Below are 21,486 nucleotides of genomic sequence, written 5' to 3'. Positions count from 1 at the left end.
TCAGACGTTCATTTTGGTGAGTTTGAGAGCTGTATGTATACCTGTGTAACCACCACTCAAAGCAAAATATAGATCCATTACTCCAGAAAGTTCTCTTGTATCCCTCTTGGCATTGTCCTCAGCAGCCAATTTTAGATTTCTAATATCAAATTAGTATTGTCTTTCTTTGATTTCACATAAATAGAACCATACAGCATGCACTCTGCTGTGCCTGGCTTCTTTTACTAAAATATTTGTGAGATTTATCCATGTTGTTAGGCATATTGGCGATTCCTTTTTATTGCTGTGATGTATTCTATTGTATAAATATATAATTTGCTTATCTGTGCTCCCGTTGATGTACATTTGGGTTGTTTCTAGGTTTTATTTATTATGAATTAGGTTGTTTTAAACTTTCTTTGTATGAGTCTTTTTGTGAACTTGTATTTTCATTTCTCTTTCATAGTTATCTAACACTGAAACTGCTGGGTCATGAATAGGTTAGATGAATATTTAACTATAAACAAATTGCCAAGCAGTTTTCCAAAGTGATTGTACTATTTTACACTCACACTAGCAATGTAAATATCACAATTTGAAGCAGCTGGAATTCATATTTGTGTTATTATTAGACTTTGATTTTAGCCACTTCAGTGCATGTGAAATGGAATCTCATTGTGCTTTTAATTTGCATTTCCTTGATGACTAAAGATACTGAGCACCTTTTCTTGTGTTATCAGCCATTTGTATATCTCATGAAAGGTCTGTTCAAGTCTTTGCTACTATCTTTTTTGTTTTTCAACATTTTTTATTGAGATATAATTGACATATAACATTAGTTTCAGGGGTAGAACATAATGATTTGATATTTATATAATTATGAAATGATGACTACAATAAGTCAATATCCATCACCATACAAAGTTACAAAAAGTTTTTTTTTCCTTGTATGAGAATTTTTAAGATTTATTCTCTTAGCAACTTTCAAATATGCAATACAGTATTATTAACTACAATCACCATGCATGTCTGTCCACTTTTAATTGGATTGTTTTTCTGCTATTAAGTTGTGTGAGTTCTTTATATATTTTGGATATTAACCCCTTATTGGATATATGATTTGCAAATATTTTCTCCCATTTGGCAGGTTGCCTTTTCATTTTGTTGATGGCTTCCTTTGGTGTGCAAAAGCATTTTAGTTTGATTTAGTCTCACTCATTTATTTTTCCTTTTGTTGCCTTTTCTATTGATGTCAAATCCAAAAAAATCATTGCCAAGACTCATGTCAAGGAACTTACTGCCTATAGTTTCTTCTAGGAGTTTTATGGTTCCAGATCTTACATTTAAGTCTTTAATCCATTTTTTTTTGATCCATTTTGAAGTAGTTTTTGTGTATGGTGTAAGACAGTGGTCCAGTTTCATTCTTTTTCATGTGGCTATCCAGTTTTCCCAACAGCATTTATTGAAGAGACCGTCCTTTTTCCATTGTATATTCTTGGCCCCTTTGTTGTAATTGACCATATATGTGTGGGTTTATTTCTGGGGCGCTATTCTATTTCACCGATCTATATGTCTGTTTTTAATGTCAATACCATAGTGTTTTGATGACTATAGTTTTGTAATATAGTTTAAATCAGGAAGAATGATGCCTCCAGATTTGTTTTTCTTTCTTAAGAGAGCTTTGGGTATTTGGGGTCATTTGTGCTTCTATACAATTTTTAGGATTGTTTGTTTTAGTTCTGTGAAAAACACCATTGGAATTTTGATAGGGCTTGTATTGAATCTGTAGATTGCTTTGGGTAGTATGGACATTTTAACGACATTAATTCTTCCAACCCATGAGCATAGACTATCTTTCCATTTATTTGTATCTTCTCCAGTTTCTTTCATAAATGTCTTATAGTTTTCAGTGTACAGGTCTTTCACCTCCTGGCTTGAATTTACTCCTTGAATTTACTCCTTTTTGATGCAGTTGTAAATGGGATTGTTTTCTTAGTTTCTCTTTCTGATAGTTCACTATTAGTGTACAGAAATGCAACCAATTTCTGCATATTGATTTTGTATCCTACTACTTTACTAAATTCATTTATTAGTTCTAACGGTTTTTTGATGGAGTCTTTAGGGTTTTCCATATATATTATCAATAATTAATTAATATAATTACTCTATTATATATTATTATAATATTTTCTATATATAATATTCTTTCCTTTGCCTAACTGCTCTGGCTAGGACTTCCAAAACTATGTTGAATAAAACTAGCAAGACGGGGTATCCTTGTCTTACAGGATCTTACAGGAAAAGCTTTCAACTGTTCACTGTTGATGTTAGCTGATGGGCTTGTATGATGTTAGCTATGGCCTTGTCATATATGCTCTCTGTTGAGGTACGTTCCTTCTATACCCACTTTGATGAGATGCTATTATCTTAAATGAGTTATTGTTCGAACTTAATTTTTATTTTTAAATTGTAGGAGTTCTTTTTATATTCCTGTTACAAGTCAATTGCTAGATATGTGTGGTGAATATTTTCCAGTCTGTTGTATAATGCTGTCTTTGAAGAACAGAAGTTTTTTTGTTGTTTTTTTTTTTCTATGCTGCACGGCTTGCGAGATCTTAGCTCCCCGACCAGGGACTGAACTCGGGCCCTCGACAGTGAAAGTGGGGAGTCCCAACCACTGGACCGCCAGGGAACTCCCCAGAAGTTTAAATTTTGATAAACCCTAATTTGTCAAATTTTTCTTTTATGATTAGTGCCTTTTGTTTCCCATGCAAGAACTATTTGCCTACTCCAACATTATAAAGGTGCTCTTCTATGTTTCCTTCTAGAAGTTTTATGGATCTGGGTTTTATGTTAGGCCTATGAGTCATTTTAATTAACTTTTGTGTACAGAGTGAAATAGGGCTGAAGTTCATTTTTTATAAAAAAAATAGATATCCAGTTGTTTTAGCAATATTTGTTGGAAAAAACCTTTTTTTCATTATTTAATTGCTTTGGTGCCTTAGTAACAGATGAAATGATTGTATATGTGTGGGTCTATGTCTAGGCGCAAATCTGTTTATTTACTAGCCTATCCTTATGCAAATAACACACTGTCTTGCTTACTGTAACTTTATAGAAGGATTGAAATCAGGTAGTGTAAGTCTTCCAACTTTGTTGTTTTTAATGATTGTTTTGGCTATTTTAGATCTTTCATCTTTTTAGATAAATTTTAGAATTATTTGTCTATGTCCTAAAGAAAAGCCTTCTGGAATTTTGATAGGGATTGGGGTGAATTTACAAATCAATTTAGGAAGACTGGACAGCTTAGTGATGGGAGTTTTCCCATTCAAGAATATTATGGGGAAAAAAAAAAAGAATATTATGGGTTTTTTCCTCCATTTATTTGTCTTTTAAAATTTCCTTCAGCTATGTTTTGTGGTTTTTCAATACAGAGGTCTTGTACATATTTTAAATTTATTCCTAGGTTTCTGATGTATTAGATACATTATATATGGTGTTGTCTTCAATTTCATTTCCCAATTTTTGTTGCTGGTAGGTAGAAGTAGAATTGATTTTTGTATATTGATCCTGTATCCTATGACTTGCTAAATTAATTTATTAGTTCCAGTAGCTCTTTTGTATAGTCCATAGGCTTTTCTTGTGTATATAATTATGTTGTCTGTGAATGGTTTTACTTCTTTTCAATGTTGTCTGTGAATACAATTTTACTTCCCATTTTTTAGTGATATAATCCGTATACCATAAAATCAACCCTTTTCAAGTGTATATTTCAGTGGGTTTTAATATGTTCACAAAGCTATGCAACCACCACCACTATCTAATTTCAGATTATTTTCATCACCCCATATATAAACCTCATACTCATTAGCAGTCAGTCTGCATTGTCCCCATCCCCTTCCCTAGACAACTACTATTTTCTTTCCCTATGGATTTGCCTATTCTGGGCATTTCATATAAATGAAATCATGCAATACATGTCTTTCACTTAGCATATAATGTGTTCAAGGTTCATCCAGGTGGCAGCAGGAATCAGTACTTTTTATGGCTGAATAATATTCCATTGTGTAGATTATAGCACATTTTGTTTATTCATTCATTAGTTGATGGGCATTTGGATAGTTTCTACTTTTGGGTTTTTATGAATAATGTTGCTATGAATATTTGTATACAAAATTTTGTGTGAACATAAGTTTCCAATTCACAAGGAACTGCTGGGTCATATGGTAACTCTATGTTTAACCTCTTGAGGGATTGCCAAACTATTCCCAAGTCACCATTTTACATTCTCACCACAGGGGTACGAGGGTTCCAATTTCTCCACATCCTCACTAACACTTGTTATTTATTGTCCATCTTTTGAGTATAGTCATTCTGGTGGGTATAAAGTGGTATTTCATTGTGGTTTTAATTTGCATTTCCCTAATGACGAATGATGCTGGTCATCTTCTCATGTGCATATTGGCCATTTGTATATCTTCTTTGGAGAAATCTCTATTCAAATCCTTTGTTCATTTTTAAATTGGGTTGTCTTTTTATTGTTTAATTTTAAGAGTTCTTTATATATCTTGAATACAAATCCCTTATCAGATACATGGTTTTCAAATATTATCTCCCATTCTGTAGGTTGTCTTTTCACTTTCTTGATGGTGTTCTTTGAAGCACAGTTTTTTAATTCTGATAATGTACAATTAATCTGTTTTTTTCTTTGTGCTTTGTGTCACATCTAAGAAACCATCGCCTAATCCATTGCTGCGAAGACTAATGGCTTTTTTTTCTAACACGTTTTATAGTTTTAGCTCTTACATTTGGATCTTTGATTCATTTCAACATTTGTACATAGTGTGAGGTCCAAGTTCATTCTTTTCCATGTGGATATCCAGTTTTACCAGTACCATTTATTGAAAAGACTATACTTTCCCCCACTGAATTATCTTGGCACATTTGTCAAAAGACAACTGATCGTAAGTATAAGGGTTTACTTCTGGCCTTTGAATTCTAGTCCACTGATCTATATTTATGTATGTTTTTGGCAATACGGCACTGTCTTGATTATGTATGTAGTTTTGTTGTAAGTTTTGCAATCAGGAAGCCCAAGTCTTTCCAATCTTTATGTTTTTCCTTATTGTTTTATTGCATTGAGATCTTCAATATCATTCTGAATAGAAGTGATGAAAGCAGACATTCTTATGTTGTTCTTGATCTTAGGGGAAAAAGTTTTAGTATTTCACCATTACATTTTTCAAAGATGTTATCATATTGAGGAAGTTCCCTTCTATTCCCAGGTTGCTGAGAGTTTTTTAACATGAATGAGTTTTGAATTTTGTCAAATGCTTTTTCGGCATCTATTGAGACTATCATTTTGTTTTTCTCTTTCATCCTGTTAATGTGGTGAATTACACTGACTTTTCAATGTTAACCTAATTTTCCCTGGTCATGGTATCTTTTTTTTTTTTTAATTTATTTGTTTATTTATTTATTTATGGCTGTGTTGGGTCTTCGTTTCTGTGCGAGGGCTTTCTCTAGTTGCGGCAAGCGGGGGCCACTCTTCATCGCGGTGCGCGGGCCTCTCACTCTCGCAGCCTCTCTTGTTGCGGAGCACAGGCTCCAAACGTGCAGGCTCAGTAGTTGTGGCTCACGGGCCCAGTTGCTCCGCGGCATGTGGGATCTTCCCAGACCAGGGCTCGAACCCGTGTCCCCTGCACTGGCAGGCAGATTCTCAACCACTGCGCCACCAGGGAATCCCAGGTCATGGTATCTTATCCTCTATATTGCAAGTTTCAATTTGCCAATATTTCATTCAAACTTAAAAAGTCTATATTCTTGAGACATATTGGTTTGTAATTTTCTTGTAAACTGTCCTTGTTAAGTTTTGGTATCAGGATTATGTTGGCCTTGTAAAATGAGTTTGGAAGTGTTCCTTCTTGCTCTATTTTGTGAAATAGTGTAGGACTGGTATTTTAACTTCTTTAAAATTTACTGGTGAAGCCATCTGGGCCTGGAGTTATATTTGTGGAAGGTTTTTCATTACAAATTTGATTTCTTTCATAGGTGTTTGGACAATTAGATTTTCTTTTCCTTCTTGTGTCAATTTTTTTGTAATTTTTTCAGGAATTTGTCCATTTCACTTAAGTTAAATTTTTTGGCATAAAAATTGTTGAAAAATTGTTGAAATTATCCCTTTAATATCTGTGTAATTACATTAAAATGAAAACTTATGCACAGAAAAATAGATGATAGAAAAGGAATCAGGGGAAAATAAGCACATAACATGGCAGAAAAAGGACGTGTGTGGTGAGAGTAAACAGTCTAGTAACAGAAAGAGGGAATTATAGTTCAGTGTGGCAAATGCCATGAGAGGCACACAGAGAGCACACAGGAAGGATACCCAGTCCAATCTGGGAGTCAGATCATGATGTCCAAATGATAAAAGTTTGTCCAACTCTAGGTAACTTAATGTAACCAAATCTATGGACACTTAAAAAGCTGAGACTTAGATCCCAAATATAATTACTTCACATTGGTTATCCACCTGTGAGGGTCTGTAGTAAACTGGCCCTCTTTCACTGGCATCTTTAATTAAAACACAATTTTGTTTTTGTAAAAATGATATATTCATTATACAAAATTCAAACAAGATAGAAAAGGTCAAAAGATTAAAAATCAGTCGCATTTTGGCTGACATCCTTCCTGATCTTTTTGTATTTACATTCACATATATACACATGCATACTCATGTTTGGATGAAGCACTGTTCATGCTAAACTGTACTCTGCTTTTTAGGGGGAAAAAGAAACCTATATGCTGTGGACATATTTTTGTGTAAATAAAGTGATTTACATCATTGTTTTTAATGGCTCAAGGGTATTTCATTGTATGTAGGTACCATAACATATTTAACTAGTGTCCTAGTGATGGTACTTACATTGTTTCCATAAGCACCTATTATAAAAAGGGGGTGAGGAACATCCTCGTAAATCTGTTTTCTTTTTATTTTCTTTAGAGCGCATGACTAGAAAATGAGTTTGCTGGGGCAAAGCCTAATTATTTTGTTAAATTTTGGTAATTAATGGTGTACCAATTTCAAGTTTACACCAGTAAGGCATGAGAGTAATTGTATCCCCACCTCACTATCTACACTGATAGACAAAAAGGATGTTTGCAAGTTGAACATCTTTTCATTTGTTAATTAGATGTTTGTTTTTCTTGGTTTAAGAATGTCCTATTGATATCCTTTGCCAATTTTATTTATTGTGTTAAGTTTTAAAATTGATATTCTATGAGCTTTTTGTGTATTAGGAATACTTTTCCTTCTTTTTCCACATGATACAAATTTATATTCCATTGGTTATTACTTGTGTGTAGATAACAATCTTTATGTGGTTAATTTTTATCGACTTTTTTAATGGTTTCTGGTTATTGCTTCATACTTAGAAAAGGCCTTTCTCAGCTCAAGATTACAGTCACCTCGATTTTCTTGTAATATTTTTATGGTTTCATTCTTTACATTGAAATTCTTGTCATCTGGTATTAAACAAATGAAACAGATGTAAAGCCGGTCCCTAGTGTTTAGTAATTCCTCAGATAATCTTTTTCCCACTGACCAATGATTTGTAACGTATAGTTCATTGATACCACTGAGACCAGTGGGCCCTGGACTCGAGCTAACACCTTTTGAGATTTGGAGCGGGCGGTGCGGGGAGGGACTCGCGCCTGGGCCTCTTTCCTGACCTGGCCGTTTCCGCCTGGCAAGCTGCGCCGGCTCTCCACTCGTGGGCCGAGGCCCCACGGCCGACGCGGTAGTCAGGAGACTTCGAGACTCATTCCGTCTGCACGGTCGGGCACGAAGGCAGGCGGGGGTGGCGGCAGGACCACTATCAGAGCCCTCAGGGAAGAAAAAGTGTCGGAAGAGCCAGCAGAGCGCACGAGAAGCGCGAAACTGGGGGAAACCGCCGAGACGTTGCGTGGGGAGGAGGCGAGGGAGAGCGGCTTCCCGCTCAACTGCGCGCGTCACTCTGGCTCCCTGAGGCAAGTGCCTGGCCCCGGACTGTGCGTTCCCTTCGGCTCTAGAGATCTCCGCGGCCCCCAGAGGCCTCTCGGAGCGCCGCCCTGGCCCCGCCGTTGTTGGCCGCTACCCCAGGCTCAGCTCGCTGGCCGCCTTCCTCTAACTGCCTCTGGCCGCGGCCGGCGTCCGTGGCGTCGGTGACGTTGGCGTGGGGGCGGGACTTCCTGCTTCGCGCGCCCTTAGGTCTCGGGACTCATCCCGCTCCGCGGGGTTTGAAGGGTGGCGGGCGGCGGACTGGCGGTGGCTTCCCAGTCGGACTTCGGCTCCGGCCCCGGCCCCGGCCCCGGCCCCGGCCCCGACCCCAAACCCCAGAGAAGGCCAGTCCACCGAGGAGGAGCGGGGTTTTTCTCCACTGCCGCCGCCGCCCTTTCCGCCTTCGGAGCTCTCTCGGGATACCCCACATTTCCAGGGGTCGGGAGCCCGAGGGGCGCGCTCGGCCCTCCGGCTCCTGCTCTTCAGCCTTTGCCGCGAGCGGCTGCGGAGACCTCGCCAGGCGTGACGGGCTGGGCCTGCACCCCGCGTGCGGGACCGTCTCCTGTGGGCCCAGTGCCCCGGCGGGAAGAGTACCGTAGGCGTCCGTGGCTGGAGCAGTGGAGGTAGGTGTCCACCTGGCGAGTGCGGCCGGAACACCGGTCACTGATAAGTTTTCTGTGCGCACGTTGCAAGGTCCGAGTGTGAGTCTGGTACGTAACGCTGTCTTGTCCGTGGTTTGGAATGCTCATGGCTTTTTTCTTCACAACTTGCCCTTGAATTCTTCTTTTGTTATTTTTCCCGTAAAGCAAGTGGAGCGGGTGTTAGAAAAGTAGGCTGGGAGAATGTTCTGTAGCCGATTAAATGCACGTGAAACTCTTTATGGGGCTTTTTGATGAACTCCAGAGTGGTGCTTGGGTAGCCTCAGTTTAAAAGCTGGCTAAACGTGTGGTACCTCCAGTTTCATTTGTGAAAAAAAAATAAGCTGCCATTTTCGTTGACCCTGAAGACAATTCTAACAGTGATGTTGGCTGTCATTACAAAGATAACGTTAGAATATGTGAGTGCATGCTGGGCTCTAATGGACATTTTGATGTATCCTTAGTGTCCAACTTTGGTCAAAAAAATGGATACTTAGCTCTTAAAAATGCCCATTGTCAAGTATTTTAAAAGCCTTTGGTCACATTAGTTGTGACGATGAAACTATTTAAGTAAAATCTCGAAGATGTCTAGGATAACAAGAAACTTGTCCTTAGTTTTTGATATCAGTAGTATATAGTTCATAATGTGATCAGACTATGAGCATAAAATACTTGAGTAGATCTAAAACTGAGTGGGTTGTTAAAGCACTGCTTTTGTTACCAAGCAACATCTCTGTAAACAAGTCTAATATTCAACTAGAATATAGTTAAATGTATCTATCCTACAATTATCCGGATTCACAGTTCTCTAAATTCATAGTTTAGCCTGTAGGTGGTTACAGTTCATACTCACCTTTTGTACTGAGCTGTGATTTCAAACACATTTTGTTTAGAATTATTGGAATGCTTTACATTTCAGAGTCATATAGGACTCTACAGAGAATTAAAAACGGATTTGAGTTACCCTTTGGTTTTTGGGGACATAGTATGTCAGGTGTTCCCCTTCCTTTGAGTATTTTCTAACCAGGTGAAGTGTGGTTATATTTAGGAATTTTATCAACTAGTAGGGTAATACCAATTTAGGGTAACGTAGAGCATTGAGAGAACACTTATTGCTCACAGGTGGTTTTTAAACCTTGGTTTAGCCAGTAATCTCACTCTTGCTCCACTCATTGAACCCTTAATGATATAATTTGTATGGCAAGTAAAGGCATACCTTGGAGATATTGTGGGTTTGGTTCCAGACCACTACAGTAAAGCGAGTCACATGAATTTTTTGTTTTTGCTTTCCAGTGCATATAAAAGTTATGTTTATACTATACTGTAGTCTATTAAGTGTGCAGTGTGCATTGTGTCTAAAAAATGTACATACCTTAATTAAAAAAATACTGTATTGCTAAAAAGTGCTAACCATCATTTGACAATGCAGGGTTGCAACAAACCTACAGTATGTAAAAAATGCAGTGTCTGAAGTGCAATAAAGTGAAGCGCAATAAAATGAGTTATGCTTGTAGTTAGTTTTTTTTTTTTTTTTGGTAGTTAGTTTTTAGACCACTTTTTTGTGATATTTTGAATACAGTAACCTTTCAAGTATGTAAGAAAGTAGGTGAGAACATTTGAGACACCGTGAGACTGAATGACTTCTTTGAAATCAAACTATTAGTAATGGGAATCGGAACTTGAAGTTTTATATTCTTTACATCATGCCCTGACTGTATTTCAAAAATCCGTACATTTCGTTTTAGTCCTTTCCCTCTTTTTCCTGCATGCTGATGTTGAAGTAATGAAATATTCAAGAATGGGAAAGACAAGCAAATAAGAAAAATCAAGAATGATTCATGCACGTTGTGTGATAAAATCCTTAGTAATCAGAAGTCAGCATTTTGTCATGGGAAGTTCTAATTCAAGAAGCTTAGAAGAATGAAATCTTAACAGATTAGTGAATGGTCAGAATTTTTTTGTGTATATGTGTTTTCTAGGTACTCTCTCTGCCTAAAGAAAATGAGTTTTATTTTAACTTTGTCATACATAATGTATTAGGTTCAGCAAGTAATTTTCTCGTGTTGTCTAATCTGTGTGTACTTTTAGGGAATGTTTATATGTATCTGTGTAAAAATTTTCCAGAAGTACTCTTTCCTGCTGACTGAAGTTCACATTTCTTAATCTGAACTCTTCAAAATCTCATCACACACTGCCTTTTCAAGTTTATGTTCTTTATAGAAAAGCTACACTCTGACCAGACTGGTTTCTTCACCATCCTCTAAACCTACTATGTGCTTTCTGCTTTCCTTACCAGTCTTCACGTCACTGCCTGATTTCTTTCCTTCTTTCCTAAAATCTGAATTGTACCCTTTCTATAAGGTTCAACTCTGCAGGGGAGGAAAAATTCTCTACCCTGTTAGGGTCTGTGGCTGGGCCTAAGAATTAAATTGATAGAGATTAACAGGAGAAAAGCATACAAGTTTCAAAATTTTTTTACATGTACATGGAGAATGAAGACCAGAGCAGAAAGCTTTTACAGGTCTTCCTCGACTTACAGTGGGGTTACCTCCCCTATCATAAGTTGATGGGTTTAATATACCTAACCTACCCAACCTACTCACCATAACTTAGTCTAGCCTACCTTAAACATGCTCAGAGCACCTATATCAGCCTACAGTTGGTCAAAATCATCTAACATACAGCCTATTTTATAATAAAGTGTTGATTATCTCGTGTAACTTATTGAATACTGTACTGAAAGTGAAAAACAGAATGGTTGTATGGGTCCAGAATAGTTGTAAGTGTATTGGTTGTTTACCCTCTTGATTGCTGGGAGCTGCAGCTCGCTGCTCCTGCTGCCACCCAGAATCATGAGAGAGTATTGTACTGCATATCGCTAGGCTGGGAAAAGATCAAAATTAAAAATTTGAAGTATGGTTTCTACTGAATGTGAATTGCTTTCGCACTGTTGTGAAGTCGAAAAAGTCCTAAGTTGGAGACAGTCTATATCTTTCAGACAAAGAACAAGTTTGTGAAACATTGACAAGACAGAGTTTTGGGCTAGGAGGAGTAAATTGTGGAGAAATGACTAGGAAGATAAGGGTTAGTTTAACAAGTTTGTACACATTTCTTGGCTTTGATTCCCCGTCTCTGGCGATAAGAATGTCTTTCGTCCTCCTGGTACAGGGATGGCACCTTTCACATGGGAGTTTTATCTCCTGCTTTCTGGAAGAAAAAGGAGGGTCAGAGTGCTCCTCTTGTATCTACTGTTTCTCAAGTGCCTTTAACTCCATCAGTATACCAAAGCGGCAGATTTGGGGGTAACGTGTCCTAAACTCCACCTCTGAAATCCTGTAGAGTGTATTTGTCAGTCCTACCATTTGATACTTTATATTGTATTGTTTTATCATTTCTACGTATGTCTTGTCTTCCTAACTAGATTGTAAGCTCTTCAGGCACAGGACATCAGATCTCAGTGAGCTGTATCTTTAATCTCTTCCACATAGAAGTTGCTGAATGAATGTTTATTAGAGATAAGGAATGTATATTTCTACTTTTTTCGTTCCTCCCATAGTGTAGTGCAACTAAAAGAAAATCTTTTGAGAGTAACTGAGGGAGGAAGGGCAACTGTCAACCATAAGAAAGGGGATTAAAGAGATGGGATTCACTGGAATTAGAGGTAAAGTTTCTGTTCCTAGAAAGTGTGAATAGTTGAGAATTTCCCATGACCACATCAGCAATAAGGACTCCCTGAGGAATGCTAGCACTGTTCCCTAGTGGGCTTGGGAGTTTGGTCAGTTTCCTGGTTCTTCCTTAGTAGAGTCTGGGTTTAAAAAAAATACTTCCCCCACTCTTTCCTTTCTTTCCTCCTCCCTGTCTCCTTCCATTCCTCTCTTCCTATTTCCCCATTTTGCCCTTTTCCATTTTACTTTTTACCTAGTAAAGACTGAATTTATGAAATTATATCAGTACTTTTATTTAGCCCTCATAAATTAGCAGTTCTCTTAAGTTTTATATTTTTCTGTCAGGAGTGCCTCTCTGGGTCATGGAAGGATCACAGACTCTGTAGTCTAGCACTATTTTTTTTTTTTTTAGTTTGAGATATAATCCAGGAAGAAAGAAATTAAAGTCATGAAGTGTCCAGTTATTTGTTTTCTGTATATTGTAACTTCAAATCACTTTTGGATTAAAATTCATGGAGTTAGAAGGAACCTAAACCGAACCATTCTCTTCTGGAAAGTGCTTATCACTCTCAAAATATGTCCTTAAATAAATTCTAGGTAATTTTTATAGTCTGGTTGTAAATACTGTATCTGATGCTTATGACAGACAGTTACTTCAGTTAAAGGTATAAAAAAGTTGAGTCTCAGAGTACATTTATAAATCTTGGTTCGATTCAGTAGTTTCTTAGTGAGCTGGCAGTCTCAGCTTCTGAGTTGTTGCGCAGTATAGCATAGCAACCATTGGCAACAGTAACATTGGACTCCAGGGATTTTTCCCAATGAAGTTGCAGCGTGTATCTCTAGTGTTCACATTAAGTCTGTCTTTCTCAACTGAATCACATTAAGGCAGACATTTGAGGTATTGTTAAACTGAAATTGCGTATGATATAATTAAGTATATATTTTTTGAGTACTGACAAATTATAACTTTCATGTTTTCCTCCTAGAGATGCATGATAAATATATATTGAATTATGGTGTGTGAAGGACATGTGAAAAGACTGGTTCAATTAAAGATTAGTCTATTCTGGACAGAAAAACTGTTAAGTAATAATTAACATCAGAGTTTTCCACAACTGATACAGCCAGCCAGAGCTGGAGTGGATAAAGTTGAAATGGTTCTTCTCTAGATAACATTTTTATATAACTTCCGGAGGTTCATAGAGAGCGTAGATTAGTAAGCATGAATTAATAGGCACCATGATTTTGTGGGAAGAGAATTATGACTCAGGTGACCATGGCTTGACTAAGTTAGTTACTTAACCTTTCTTGGCCTATTTTCCCATTTCAAAAAATAAATTCCTGAAGATTTCTTTGAGAAACTGTATCCTTCCAATTTAAAGCAAATTTTATTTCTTCTATTCATTGGTTTAGTCAATGTTTGGGTGCCCTTTATGTGTCTTGCACTGTGCTAGATACTAGATTGTGAATAAGACATAGTGCCAAGTCTCAAGCAACGTGTTTGGTAGGAGAAATGGATTAAGTCATTATTTGTAATATAACCTGGGAAGTGCTATAAAAATAAATACGGGTGTGTTCTGGGGGCATGTAGGGAGGACATCTGACTTAGAACTGCAGACATGATACATTATGACTGAGGAATGCCTCATTAGAATTATGTAAGGGTGATTTGAGAGTGTGCAGAGAAGTATTCAACCTGGCCTGGAGGGAGTTAATACGTCAAGGAAAACTGGGGAGTTTCTCTGAATTGGAGAGACAGAGTCAGAAGTCATCAGCCGTAGTGGTAGTTAAGATCCTGGGTGTAGACAAGAGCTGGTGAACATCAGCATGTAATAAGGAGGGGGAGAAATAGAATAGGGAGGAAAACCAGAGAAGGGTAGAGTTTTGGAAGCCAAGGGAGGAATGAATATCACATTTAGTATACTGATTAAATGAAAGTTGCTAGTCAAGAAACATTGTGTAGCACTATAAACGTAAACCCATCTTTGCAAAGATGCTTTCTACAAAGATCTGAACTTGCGAATGGGGATGGCTTAAGTCTTTGGTTAGCATCATAACATAGAGGAAAAAGTATATGTTTTGGAGCCTGAATCCTGAGATTGAAGATTAAAATCTTGGCTCCACCACTTTACTGGCTGCTTGGCTTTTTGGAAAAATTACTTAATTTTAGGGTCCTCAATGTCTTCATATGTAAAATGATACTTTTTTTTTTTCCACGAGTCATATGGATTAACAGATACATGTTGTAATGCCTGACTCAATTATAGTGGGCACTTGTTAAATGTTAATTTTTATCCATTCCACTGTTACAGACTCTTCTAAACACCTTTCTTTTTTGCCTCTTCTCCCCACCCCTGTACCCCTCATCATAATCTTTTATCCTTCAAGATCCACCAGAATTCCTGCCTTTTCCTTGATGCCTTTCTATACAGATGATAATTCCAAATTTTCTATAATGAAATGAACATATTCTTGTATCCCTCAGAACTTTCATATCCTTTTATTTTTAACCTTAAGGAAATTTTATTGACTCATGTATAAGAAGTCTGCAGGTAGGTGGTTCTAGGATTATCAATCAGTGGCTCAGTGACATCATTAAGAACCTGGATTCTTTCTGTTTGCTTGGCTATTTGAGCTTAGGCTTGATTACTGCAGTCCAATCATCACATTTTCTAAAGTTCAGAAGAGATAACTTCTCTACCCAATTGTGAGCATACAATTCAGTGATCTTTAGTACATTTATAGAGTTATACAGTCATCATCGCAAGACAGTTTCAGAACATTTTCATTAAACCTCCCCAGTTTCTCCCAAGCATGTTTGCAGTCAATCCACCTCCCAACCTAGTCCCAGCAAGCCATTTAGCTGCTTTCTGTCTCTATACATTTGTCTTTTCTGGACATTTCATATAAATGGAATAAAAAATATGTATACTAGTCTTTTGCATCTGGCTTCTTTCAGTTAATATTTTTGAGGTTCATCTGTGTAGCATATATCAGTATTTTGTTCTTTTTTATTGCTGAATAGTATTCTCTTGTATAGATACGTCGCATTTTATTTATCCATTTATCAGTTGATGGACATTTTGGATTGTTTCCACTTTTCGGCTATTATGAATAATGCTGCCATGAAGATTTGCATAAGTGTTTGTGTGAACATATAGTTTCATTTCTCTTGGGTAGATTCCTTGGAGTGGAATTGCTGAGTCATATGGTAAGTTGTAGGGTATATTTGGTCTTTGTCCCTGATTGCTGACACAGAGCTTCTAAAACCCTTGGAATTTCCTGAGTGATAAGGAATATCTTTTGTTATTCATAATGAGCCCCTTTTGATCACACCTAAGTTTATGCTAATGTGATTTAGAAGGGATCCCTAGATCACCTCAGAAGGGACAGGTCGCCAGAAAGACCAAGTAATGAGATGGTTGGAATTTTCAACCTTACCCACCAACCTCTGGGAAGAGGGAATGGAGACTACTATAAAAACTCTTGAACAGTGCAATTCCAAGAGCTTCTGAATTGATGAATACCTGTGTTGAATGAGTGGCATTCCCAGAGGGCAGAAGCTCTGTGTCTCTTTCCCCATACCTTGCACCATGCAACCCTTACATTAGGCTGCTCCTGAATTGTATCCTTTATAACAAAGCAGTAATAGTAAGTAAAGTGTTCTGAGTTCTGTGAGCCGTTTTAGCAAATTATAAAACCTGAGGAGAGGGTCGTGGAACCCCTGACTTACAGCTGGTTGGTCAGAAGTGTAGGTGGCAACCTGGGACTTGTGACTGGTGTCTGAAATGGGAGCAGTCTTGTGAAACTGAGCCCTTAAACTGGGGGGTCTGCAGTACTTCTGGGTAGTGTCAGAACTGAATTAAATTGAGTGACTACTGGGGACTTCCCTGGTGGTCCAGTGGGTAAGACTCCGTGCTCCCAGTGCAGGGGGCCTGGGTTCGATCCCTGGTCAGGGAACTAGATCCCACATGCATGCCGCAACCAAGAAGTCCGCATGCTGCAACTGAAACATGCCGCAACGAAGATCCCATGTGCCGCAACTAAGACCCAGTGCAGCCAAACTAAATAAATATTAAAAAAAAAAAAAAATTTAGGACACTCAAGTTGGTGTATGGAGGAGAGTTGGAGAATTAGTTGATGTGAGGAAAACTCTACAGAAGTGTTCTAACAACAGTTCAGAATTAGTTTTTAATCTTTTAAGAAACTGCCAAATTGTTTTCAAAAGTGACCAATTACATTCCAGTCAAAAATGTACAAGGGTTCTAGTTTCTCCACAGTCTCATCAGCACTTGGTACCATCTGCCTTTTTGATTATAGCCCTTCCACTGGGTGAGTAGTAGAGTCTTGTGATTTTAATTTACATTTCCCTAAATACAAATGATGTTGAGTTTTTCATGTGCTTATTAGCCATTTATTAAGTCTTCTTTGGTGGAACGTCTATTCAAGTCGTTTGCCCATTTTTTTAGCTGTTTTTTTTTTTTTCTTATTGGGTTGTAAAAGTTTTTTATATATTCCTGATAAAGGTCTTTTATCAGAGATTTACAAAGATGTTCTGCCAGTTTGTGGCTTGTTTTTTTTTTTTATTCTTAATGGTGTCCTTGAAGTGCAAAGTTTTCAATGAAGTTTAATTTATCATTTTTTAGTTTTATGGCTTATACTTTTGATTTTGTGTTTCAGAACTTTTTGCCTAATTCAAGGTCACAAAGATTTCTCCTTCTTTTTTTTTTTTTTTTTAGCTCCTTCATTTAGATTTAGGATCCATATTGAAATAAATTTTGTGTATGGTATAAGATAAGGTCTAAATTCTTTTTTATTTTCATGCCACGCGGATGCCAACTTGTCCTAACACTATTTGTTAAAACGGCTATTCTTTTCCACCTTGGATTGTATTGGTACCTTGGTAAAAAATCAGTTGCTTATAACTTGAGTTTATTTCTACTCTTAATTATGTTCTATGTATACTCCTGTACTTAACTCCAGTACCACGCTGTCTAGATTCCTGTAGTGTTATATACTAAGTTTCAAAATGGGTAGTGTAAATCCCCTGACTCTTTCAAAAGTGATTCTAGATCCTTTCTATTTACATATGAAATTTAGGATCAGCTTGTCAATTTCTACAAAAAAAATTAGCTGGGATTTGATAGAATTTGCATTGAATCTATAGATCAATGTGGGAAGAATTGGTAACTTAAAATTGGGTCTTCCAATTCATGAACATGTAATGTCTCCCAATTATTTAGATCTTAATTTCTCTCAACGCTGTTTTAAAATTTTCTATATATAAGTCTTGTACTTATATTAAATTTATTCCTAAGAATTTGATAGTTTTTGATTCTAATGAGAATGGAGTTTTCGTAGTTTGATTTTTAGATTGTTCATTGTTAGTACATAAAAATACAATCAACTTTTATATATTGTTTCTACATAGGTGATCATGTCTGTGAATAAAACATTTCTACTTTTTTTCCAATCTGAATGTTACTACATTTTGTCATTTGTTTTTGCCTTATTGTATGGGCTAGACTCTCCAGTGAGAGGATGAATAGAAGTGTTGAGAGTGTTCCTGGTCTTGGGGGAAAGGTACGCAGATTTTCACTATTAAGTGTGATGTTACCTGTACATTTTCTGTAGATTTCTCTTTATTAGGTTGAGGAAGTTTCCTTCTGTTCATAATTTGTTGAGAGTTTTTAGGCATGAATGGGTGTTGGATTTTGTCAGATTTTCCTCTGCACCCAATGAGATGATCATATGGTTTTTATCCTTTATTCTGTTAATATGGTATATTACATTAATTGACTTTCAGAGCTTAAGCCCATATTCCCAGGATCAATTTCATTTACTCATGCTATATAATCTTTTATATATTGCTGAGTTTAGTTTTCCTAAATTTTGTTAAGAAGTTCTGTGTCTATGTTCATGAGGGATTTTAGTCTGTTGGTTTCATTTCTCATGATGCCTTTGTCTAGCTTTGGTATCAGGGCAACATTGGCCTCATAGAAGGAGTGGCATGGCGTTTCCCCTTTTATTTTTTTTGAAGTAGTTTCCAAAGGATTGCTATTACTTCTCTAATTATTTGATGACATTTATCAGTGAAACTGTGGGAAACCTGGGCTTTTCTTTGTAGCAAGATTTTAAATCACGAATTTGGTTTCCTCACTTGTTATATTTCTATTCAGATTTTATTTTATTTTTGATACTTTTGTTTCCAGGAATTAGTCCAGTTCATATAAATTGTCTAAGTTGTTGTTGATATAAAGTTCATATTTTTTAAAAGTCCTTTAAATTACTCTAAGGTTGGTAGTGATGTTCCCTCTTTCATTCTTTATTTTGGCAGTTTGTATCTTTTCTGTAATTTTCTTGGTGAACCTAGCTGTTTGTCAACTTTGCTTATCTTTTCAAAGAATCAACCTTTCATTGATTTTTTTTTTCCTGTTTCATTGATTTCCACTCTGATATTTTTTTTTCTTTCTTCTCCTTGCTTTGGGCTTAGTGTGCTCTTTTTTCCCTGCTAGTTTTCTAAGGTGGAAACCTAGACTATTGAAACCTTTCTTCTTTCCTGATATGTGTTTAAAGCTGTAAATTTCCCTCTAGGCACTGCTTTAACTGCATTTTGTACATTTTGATATGCTGTTTTTTGTTTTACTTCAATTCAAAATATATTTTGAAAATTTTTCTTGTAATTTCTTTGATCCATGGGTATTTAGAAGTGTGTTGTTGAATTTACCAATATTTGTGAATGTTCCCAGATATCTTTCTATTGTGGATCTCTAAATCCATCATGATCAGATAACTTACTTTAATGATTTCATTTTTTTAAATTTATTGAGACTTATGGCCCAACATATAGTATATGATGGAGTATGTTCCATGTGTGTTTGAAAAGAATGTGAATTCTGCAGTCTTTGGGTAGAGTGTTCTATCATTTATCTTAATTGTGCCATTCTAATTCCTCTGTTGATTTCTTTTACTATATTATGTTATTTTCATTGTGGTTGCTTTAGGGATTATAATATGTGTTTTAACCTGTTACAGTCTTCTTCAGAATAGTACTAAATTAATTCTGGTAAATTATAGAAACTTTGCTCCAGTATAGGTCTTTTTATCGCTTCCTTTTTTTTTTTTTGGCCTGCACCGTGGCATGTGGAACTTCCCCAACCAGGGGCCGAACCCACGCCCCCTGCAGTGGAAGCACAGAATGTTAACCACTGGACCACCAGGGAAGTCCTTCCTCTTCCTTTTTTATGCGTGCATATTAAAACCCCAACAACACAGTATTTTAATTAATGCTTTATATAATCTTATTTGTTTAAAAGAAATGAAATGACAGCGATTATATTTTTAGAGGTTTTTTATTTTTTATTTTTTTTGCATTTACCTATATAATTACAATTTCCAGCATGTTTTATTTCTTTTAAAATAAAAGTGGATTTGTTACTTTCTGGTGATTTTTTTTCAGCCAGAAAATCTTCCTTAAGTATTTCACATCAGACATTTCTGACAGCAACAAGTTTTCTCAGTGTTTACCTGGAAATATCTTTAATTCACCGTCATTTTTTTAAAAAATTAATTAATTAATTAATTTATGGCTGTGTTGGGTCTTCGTTTCTGTGCGAGGGCTTTCTCTAGTTGCGGCAAGTGGGGGCCACTCTTCATCGCGGTGTGCGGGCCTCTCACTATCGCGGCCTCTCTTGTTGTGGAGCACAGGCTCCAGACGCACAGGCTCAGTAATTGTGGCTCACGGGCCTAGTTGCTCCGCGGCATGTGGGATCCTCCCAGACCAGGGCTCGAACCCGTGTCCCCTGCATTGGCAGGCAGATTCTCAACCACTGCGGCACCAGGGAAGCCCAAGCCCTCGCTGTCATTTTTGAAGAACCATTTTGTTGAATATAGAATTTTTATTTGAGAGTTTTTTTGTTTGTTTGTTTTAAATTCCATTTTTCCCTCCCTGGACTCATTGTTTCTGATGGGATGCCACCTGTTAATCATATTATTGTTCTCCTATATCTGATGAGTCATTTTTCTCTTGCTCCTTTTAAGATTTTTTTCTTTATCTTTGTCTATTAGCCTTTTGACTGTGGTGTGTCTTAGTGTTGATCTCTGTCTTGAATTTTCTGGGCTTCTTGGATAGATAATATTTTAAATTTGGGATGTTTTCAGCCATTAATTTTTCAAGGTCTTTTATGCGTTTGTCTCTCTTTTTTCTTCTTCTGGAACTCTCATTACATGTATGTTGATACACTTTGTATTGTGTTTCAGATCTCTGAAGTTCAATTCATTTCTCTTCAATCTTTTTTTTTTCTCTGTTCTTCAGAGTGGATACTTTCTCCTAATCTATCTTCAGGTTCATTGCTTCTGCCTTCTGTCATCTCAGGTCTACTGTTGAACCCCGCTTAAGTATTTATTTCAATAATTATACTTTTCAACTTCCAGAATCTCCATTTAAAAAAACTGTTTCTATCTCCTCTTTGAGATTTTCAGTCCTGAGTCATTGTCATTATACTTTCATTGAATTCTTTAAATATGGTTTCCTTTAGTTCTTTGAACATACTTATTATAGTTTCTTTGAACTTTTTGTGTGCCAAATCTAATATTTGGGAATACCCAGGGACAGCTTCTATTTGCTGTTTCCTTCCTAGGAATGGGTCATACTGTTTTTTTGTTTTTGCTTATAATTTTTTTTGAATACTGGACTTTTTTTTCTTTTGGCCACACTGTATGGCTTGTGGGATCTTAGTTCCCTGACCAGGGATTGAACCCAGGCCCTTGGCAGTAAGAGTGTGGGGTCCTAACCATTGGACCGCCAGGGAATTCCCTCCTGGACATTTTAGATAATATTTTGAAGCAACTCTGTGTTTTGACCTTTCTCTCAAAGGTTGATGTTTTTTTCCGTTTGTTTGTTTAGTAACTTGTCTAAATTTGTGAAGTCTTTTTCCCCTACATTGTGTGGTTCCTGATGTCTCTGCTGTTTTATTTATTTTTAAACCTGGCTTACTATTTCTGCATAACTTAGTGTTCAACCAAGGATTGGGCAGAGGTTGTGTTCAAACAGCTTGGACTAATATGGCCAATGCTAGTACTAATATGGCTAATATTGCTGATGGATCTGTGTGGGCTGGGCAGTGTATTCAAACACAGGTCATGTTCATGTCTGCCCTGGATTTTA

The 21,486-nt window shown here is 36.9% G+C and overlaps 1 protein-coding gene across 3 annotated transcripts in view; it reads left to right on the top strand.

The window, feature by feature from the left end:
- Nucleotides 1-21,486, top strand: part of CEP83 (centrosomal protein 83) — a 140,861-nt gene that overhangs the window by 15,328 nt on the left and 104,047 nt on the right. For 2 of the 3 annotated variants that reach the window (XM_059934744.1, XM_059934741.1), the window contains exon 1: nucleotides 8,233-8,640. The exons of the other annotated variant lie outside the window; for it this stretch is intronic. The gene's annotated coding sequence lies outside the window, so the exon portion shown is untranslated. Of the gene's footprint in view, nucleotides 1-8,232; nucleotides 8,641-21,486 lie in introns of those variants that run through there. 3 annotated transcript variants of the gene reach the window in all.

This window comes from Balaenoptera ricei, chromosome 10 (genome assembly GCF_028023285.1).
Source record: "Balaenoptera ricei isolate mBalRic1 chromosome 10, mBalRic1.hap2, whole genome shotgun sequence".
In the NCBI taxonomy this organism is placed as follows: Eukaryota; Metazoa; Chordata; class Mammalia; order Artiodactyla; family Balaenopteridae; genus Balaenoptera; species Balaenoptera ricei.
This window is presented reverse-complemented; position numbering and strand designations above follow the sequence as displayed.